A 7,624-nucleotide genomic window follows, 5' to 3' on the forward strand; every position below is an offset into this window, starting at 1 on the left:
AGGGTTTCTGAGTATGCAGACAGACAGTCAACAAATTAAATACAGATACGCTCAATGTTTGTTAAATTCGAAAAATCGCGTTTTTGACGAATCTATAAGGGTTCCGTTTTTTGCCATTTGGCTACGGAACCCTAAAAAGGGCTTAACAGACCCACATTGGGACCAATTTACCTGAATAGCGACCCACAAATGCTAGATTCTTGCAACTAGGCTTGGCGAAAGAAAAATGATGGACCAGCGTACACCTCTGCAAGGAGCTATTGTCTTGCAAGTGCAAAGAACGCTGTACAGGGTGTGGGGGAGTAAAACACGGATTTAAATACACTATGCTTTGCGCATGCGAAGGTGCATGCTCTGGGACAAAATAATACGTAAAAAAATAAATATTTTTGTTTAATTAGTGTGTAACTTTAATTAGCTAGATCCGGAGTAAATTACAATAAAACGATCTCAGTATTCTTAATTTTGATAATAATACTTTTATCGAAAATATTACTTTACTATAAATATCGTTCAGCAAGTTACCTTTACTTAAACATCATTTGCCTTGCAAATTGTATTGAAACAGCCATCCGACTCTTGGTGGTGTCATCCGGTATGGAACAAAAATAGTGTAATTTGCTTGTTTATAAACCGATTTTCAAAATTTTAATGGATTTTTATAGCTTATTAATATAGCATTAATATCTTGATACAATGTCTTCCTGTAAAGTTACTAGTAAAGTTGATGAAAACAAAAAACGGATTTTTTTCGGGAATAGGTATTTAAATAAAACTTAAAATTTCTCGCAAACTATGGTATTTACAAGGTCAAATGTATAAACGATATTGTAGCGCATTTAATTTTTCTTTTTATGACACCCCACACAAGCTTACATGTGATATACTTGCTGTGGTATACGCAATATTCTGAACACGGCACCGGCCATTTTGATGACGTCATAACTGGTGACTTAACCACGTTAGAAACTGTCTCCCGGTGGTTTTTTAGTCAGAATAACATGCTTAACAACATACTAAAATATGATGCTGGTTTCATAGGCACCTTTTGGGCCCTATATGACCATAAGGGAAGCGACTTCATACCTACTCGTATAACATTTTTTTATACAATCAAACACATTTGAATAAGTAGTCGATAAAGCAGTCAAACACCGATAGATTATTAATATGTTGTAACATGACATCACTATTTTTGATCTCACATAGACAATTTACGCACAAACTTGCATTTCATTTTTGGTCGCACTTTTGAAGTTTGACAGTCGTTCTTGATATCCTATTTCTATGTATCCGGATCCGAAAAATTGTCGGATATTGCAAACCCTAGCTGCGCGCTGCGCTATCTCCCCGCCCCGCGCGCCCCGTGCCACGTGCTGCCAACCACCTTCGCTTGCAGTTTGTTGCGATTAATTCTATTTACTTTTTGACAAACTTCCGGTGAAAAAAATCTATTTTTAATTTAGTGCAAATGTAGTGTCTTTAGATAAGTACCGTTTTTAAAATTTTCACGTCTCTCTTAATTTCCCCCGAAGCACAATGTACAAAATAATTAAAAATACATGTTCCATAATTTGCCCAGGCGTGCAAAGTTAACTGAATGTTTATAATGCTTTAAAAAGCTTAACTTGAGATTGCACCAACCGACTGACTTATCCTCGAGCCGCAATCGAAAAAAAATTTTTTTTTAGGGTATCATACATTGCACATCTTTTTAATTAAGATATACTATGCACCAAGGTGTTCTCTATACACTACTTAGCTTGAACCTAATAGCATTTAATTTACTCCAAAATTACGGCACTTTATAGTTTATACCTAAAATTTAACGGTCTTCCGTACATAATAGAAACGGTGCAACTCGGGGGAATCAATCTAGTTGCGCCATCTAACAAATCCAAAAAAAGCACGACTACACGACTTACTTCCATACTTTTTCTTAACTTGACTATACTAATAGGGATTAAAAACTTGTTAAATTCCATTGTTTTAATTGCTGTTATTTTTTTAATAATTGGTATTATTTTATAAGCGGTTTACAAAATACAGACAGAATTTTTTAAGAACGTTTTCAAATACTTTATCCCTATACTACACATTTCCTTAGTTTTACGGTTAATAGGGTAAAAGCATTTAAAAATGTCAATTTTCTTTAATATGTAAACAAATATTAAGTTAATACTTTTTTTACAGTTTTGTCTACCGACAAAAGGCTCTCCCATTCCATTTTATTTTAAATCTTTTTTTATTATTAAAAATGCATTTGTCATTGCAAGTTTTGATATCTGGGCGGCTAGAAGATACATTTATGACATTAGAGGGACAGTATTGTGTATTTTAGTATAATAACTGTTTGTTGCTATAATAAATAAATAAAATTGAATAAGCTAAGTACACAAATGAATAGTAAATGTAAGCACGCCTGTTAAAAAAAGAAAAACAAAAATCTGTAATTCCTGCAGAAGTCGAAAGTCTACTTTGAATGAAGAACCGAGCACACGCCATTAAACGAAATTCCCCAGCTTTGTTAATTCCGTTTTGACATCCAGCTCGTCGTTGCACCGACGAAATATTTACGGAAATATTAATGGACGATTTAGAAACGTGATTCTTTTAAATCGCGCTAATTGTCCGTGCGTATACTAGTGAAAAATCGCCTTTAAATTGGGATGGAAAATCATGAGCGAGATTGAGATGAAATATGAGTATAAATTATGGCGTGATATTATAAACTTTTAATCAGAATGATTGACAGGATATTGGTGAAGTAATAGAGATGAAAGTTTTAAACAGAGGTCTATACTAGAGAGGAAATAAATAGAGATGGATATGATGTCGGCAATGTCTTACTATCAAAAAACAACTAACATGTTCAGAACAAAGGGCTATAAAATTGTACAACATGTTTATATCAGTTATGGTTGAAACTGGTAAATTTGAGGGCTGCAACGTGGTGGGCCTTGCAAGGATGTTAGGCACAGCATGAGAAAGCATTAAGCTTCCGTCAGATAACTGGCACGGCGGCTGAGAGTAAGTCGGGACAACTTTACGCCTCCTCGTAATTTGTACGCGACTATTGTAATTTTCTTTTCATACATCTATTGCATATAATTATTTTTAATGTAAAAATGATAATACTTTACCGTACCCCACTCTGCGTTGTTTACTTGTGAGTATTTATCGTATCGTAATCCTGTAACCTTCGTAATATGTTTTGTCCAACATGAATAGAATCAACTTCCCACACTGCGCTGCAATTTATGCTACATAAAAATATCTTCTGGATTGTAAATTGAACAGATACATATTTAAAAAATATTAACATTGCAACATTTTTACTATACAGATGTGATATCGACCCGATTCCGACTTAAACAGCTGACCGCATTTATTTATATTTTCATCTTTAACGACATAAACCATAAAATCTAAAGCATCTTTCGAAGTACTTCTAATTCCCCAATAAAGTAACAGACGTCCAAATTCACTTTGTCGTTTCAAGTCATTAGAAAGTTACATACGAATTGACTTCTTAAAGTCCCGCTTGATAAACCGCGCCACATGGGACGTTTTACGACTCAGCTGTAAAAGTATACGCCGTCTTAAATGAGACATAAACACAGGGACGTGTAAACGAATGTCGCACATTTATTTTATTAGCATCATTAATTCCTACGCTTTCGTCGCGTCCAAAAGCGGTATCCGATGAAAATTATATAATAGTGAAATAATTTATTAATGCATTGGGATAGTGGGTTACATATTTTACCTACTCTACCTTTACAGGCGTACATACAATTCAGGACGACACACACACAATCACATTATATAATATCGATTTGAAATAATTTAACTTAATTCTATAAGTGACATAAATAAATTAAATTAAATTAACATGTCATACATTTTGAAATGATTAAACATTAAGTATCATTTTGGAAGTCTTTTATGCTGTAATAACATTTTTGTATGAGCCATTGTTTAACTAAATTCTTAATTAAAATTACATTCCTTAAAAATGACCGGTAACTTATTATAAATGGTAATATACTTATGTATAGTGACATTGGTGCAAGAAAATCTAAATATTATTCTTCCTTATGTCATAAATGACAATACAATGAAAGTTATCACATTTCAGGCGCCTTAGTATTCATATTAGCTTATGCTAGGAGAAACGCTTTCCAGATAGATTGCCGTACATTGACCCGCCTGTTGCTATCTCTATTGCACGCGCATAATTATTTTGCTGTCAAACTCGCAGAGTGACATTGACAACCAGCATCATAGGTGGGACAATATAGTTAGCAACAAGCTGATCAATGCACGACTATACATCTGAAAAGCGTCTCTGCTTTAGTATTTTTACTGGTCTAGGATAGAAAAGTGACGTCTTACTGCTAATAATATTGAAGGTACATATATGCGGTGGCATATTTTGGATTTTTCTTCGTTTTTGAGAAAAAAAACTGTCCAGAAAAGGGATTGCTTGCTTTATAACAATTTAAAACCTAACCATCATAATCTTCGCCTGTTGTTTTGTTTTCCATAGTTGAATTAATAGTCATGCTTAATTGGTATGTACTATATGTTTTGTTATTGCTGTGCAACAAAGAATATTTGTACAACTACAAATTGTATAAACATAATTTTACGTTTAAGTTCTAAAAGTTTTCTTTTACAGCCGGCGATTAAAATCTAGCCAGTGTTAGCTGACAAAGCATCCGGGTTGGGAAGTGCACTCGTTCTACTTGCCAACAGTTTGGCTTTTTTCAAAATGTTTTAGATTTTTCTGCTGATTGTATACAGTAGGTATACTTATAGTTTTTATTTTTAGAAGTCTTAAACATATGACTTAACGTATACATCTGTTATTAAGGCGTAGGATACCTATACGATTTTAAGTGATTCTTATTTACTAAAATATAACTAGGTCCAATCTTTTTAACACATTAAGAATGCCAGCAAAAGAATCATTATATAACTTTTAAATATAATTAATTAGTTAAATGCTAACTTAAAAACTTTAAACTTGTTCTTTATATCCTGCCAACCTAAGGTTATCTAGAAGAGATCTTTTATAGTGATAAGACCGCCTGTTGTCTACCTACCTCTATTTACAATGTAAATATGTTTTTAAATTTGTTTTCTTTGCGGTGCAATAAAGTATATTTACTTACTTAAATATATCCCTAAACATCCTTTACGTAGTAAACGACACAGTTTAATATTTAAGAGTAAATAACAACTATTTTAACGTAGATGACTTTTATTCCGCTTTTACAAGTTTTCCCGTCATCACCCCAAATAAAAACTAATCACCTTTTCGTGACTGCATTTCGACATAACCGTCAATAAAGCATTTCCACGTCAAAATTTAAGCCCCCGCATGCAACCTTCCGCATTATTTACGCATATCACTTTATTGTTGTATACAAAGAATGCATTATCCTTTCACATTCTAACTAATGACGGTGAAAAATAAGCCGAGCTTAGTCGCCTCGATTTAATAAAGGGTGCGAGACTGATGTATTGTGCCTCATATTTTCCGCATCATTATGGCTGCGGTGACTTTTTGTTTTTCGTGACAGACAAGGTTTCAGTATATTGTAGATTTCGGAGAATATAACCTGAGAAGAAAAGTTTTACTACCTAGTCCATGTGCTGGCAATTGACCAGCTCTTTGCTTTAACTTATCAAATATATTAATTAACCTAGATATGTGTTTCACGACTGCGGGGGAGGTAGGCCGCTGACTACCTGGTTGACGAATGTCCAGAGAGACATGGAGGAGGTCGGCCTAACTCCCGATGACGTTTACCAGTGGAGCAAGTGGCGCCTCAGGATCAAGAAAGCCAACCCCGCGTAACGGGAAGTGGAGAGGATAAAGAAGAAGAAGAAGGTATGTACACCTTACCTCCTCTGTGGGAGAGTAAATTCCACACTTCAGCAGTTTTTATCATAAAAAGTGTAAGGAAAATATATATTTATTTATTTTATTTTATTTTTAATTATAATTTATATTGTTATAATTAAATGAATGTAAGTATTAATGATGCTGTCCTGTAAAACTTGATTGTGCACTTTATTTCATATGAAGTCTAATAAAATTATGTGGCAGTAAACTTGGATCATAATTTATTTTGCATATTAATGGCCGTATTTAATTTTAATTGAGAAAAGTATATCATTTTTACAATTATATTTGATACCTATTTAAGTACAGTTCTTTCAAGGATATAAAAGTGAAGAAATATAGCTAAATCAAAGTAAAGTAGAACGTTATGTTGAGACTTCATTGCAGTGCCAATATAAAATACTACTGTAAAATCCTACTAATACAAACTTAGTTTGAGAGGATAGATTTTGATTAAAAAATAACATAAATAGAGGTATCTGATAACTTAGATGTCTAGTAGTCAGGACGTTAGTCGCGTAAGCTGAAGACACAGGTTCGATTCCCGCCACGGCCACCAGTGGACTTGGTCACATTTTCTTTAGTGTATGATATTCATTTCAGTTTATAATTTATATATAGTAGTGTGATTACTTAAAAAAAAAATCTCAAAATATTTTGATCTGTTCCTTACTTCAAAGAGCTATTAAAAATAATAATTTTAAAATGTATATATTTATTTCCTGTCAAGTACTTATTTCTTTTTGACAAGTGTGTGCAACATCTCTTTTATTAGGTATAAGATTATGTGCGCGGTCATTAAACTTGCGTGTATTATATCATTATAATGATATAATAAACTAAATACTAAGAGCGCTGGCGGCCTAGCGGTAAGAGCGTGCGACTTGCAATCGGAGGTCGCGGGTTCAAACCCCCGCTCGAACCAATGAGTTTTTCGGAACTTATGTACGAAATATCATTTGATATTTACCAGTCGCATTTCGGTGAAGGAAAACATCGTGAGGAAACCGGACAAGGCCTAGTTTTACCCTCTAAGTTGGAAGGTCAGATGGCAGTCGCTTTCGTTAAAACTAGTGCCTACGCCAAATCTAGGGATTAATTGTCAAGCGGACCCCCAGGCTCCCATGAGCCGTGGCAATATGCCGTGACAACGCGAGGAAGAAGAAGATATAATAAACTAAATATTATGTATGTCATAACTACCTTATTTTTTCTGGAAAAATAAATAAATGAGTAAAACGAGAGGTTAAATTTTATGTAGCTATTTATAAATGCAATTACTAATGAGTTCTACACGATCAAAGTCCCCAGCGAAAACCAGTTATTTCAATAAAAAGAAAATTTCACGATTCAAGGTATTCAGTGAATGGAAATGGGCTGGAATTTTTCACCACATCGCATGCTAATGGTCGTTATTTATTTGTTTGTGTTTGTGGCCAGTTTACTAGTGACCTAAAATGTTACCTAAGAAAAGCTGGCAAATGTAATAGTGAATTCCGTGTGCTTTATTACTTTAAGGCAGACTAGCAGTTGAACTGCTAATTTAAATAAAAAATAAATTTATTAGCATCAATCATGAGAAATTATATATTTACATAATCAATTACAATAGCTATTTAAGAGATATTTAAGAAAAGAATTGGAATATTGTTGATATTTCACTGACACGTGTACAATTTCGACCGTTTTGTTCGTTGAAACTTGATT

At 33.6% G+C, this 7,624-nt stretch overlaps 1 long non-coding RNA gene across 1 annotated transcript; it reads right to left on the reverse strand.

Annotated features, from left to right (window-relative positions):
* Positions 1–380: 380 nt before the first annotated feature.
* On the reverse strand, positions 381–1,969 carry LOC133523038 (uncharacterized). Its single transcript, XR_009800181.1, has 2 exons — positions 1,264–1,969; positions 381–1,200 (listed from the first exon to the last, which is right to left on the reverse strand). It is a non-coding gene; the product is annotated as an uncharacterized LOC133523038 (long non-coding RNA).
* Between the last annotated feature and the right edge of the window lie 5,655 nt (positions 1,970–7,624).

This window comes from Cydia pomonella, chromosome 11 (genome assembly GCF_033807575.1).
Source record: "Cydia pomonella isolate Wapato2018A chromosome 11, ilCydPomo1, whole genome shotgun sequence".
Lineage (NCBI taxonomy): Eukaryota > Metazoa > Arthropoda > Insecta > Lepidoptera > Tortricidae > Cydia > Cydia pomonella.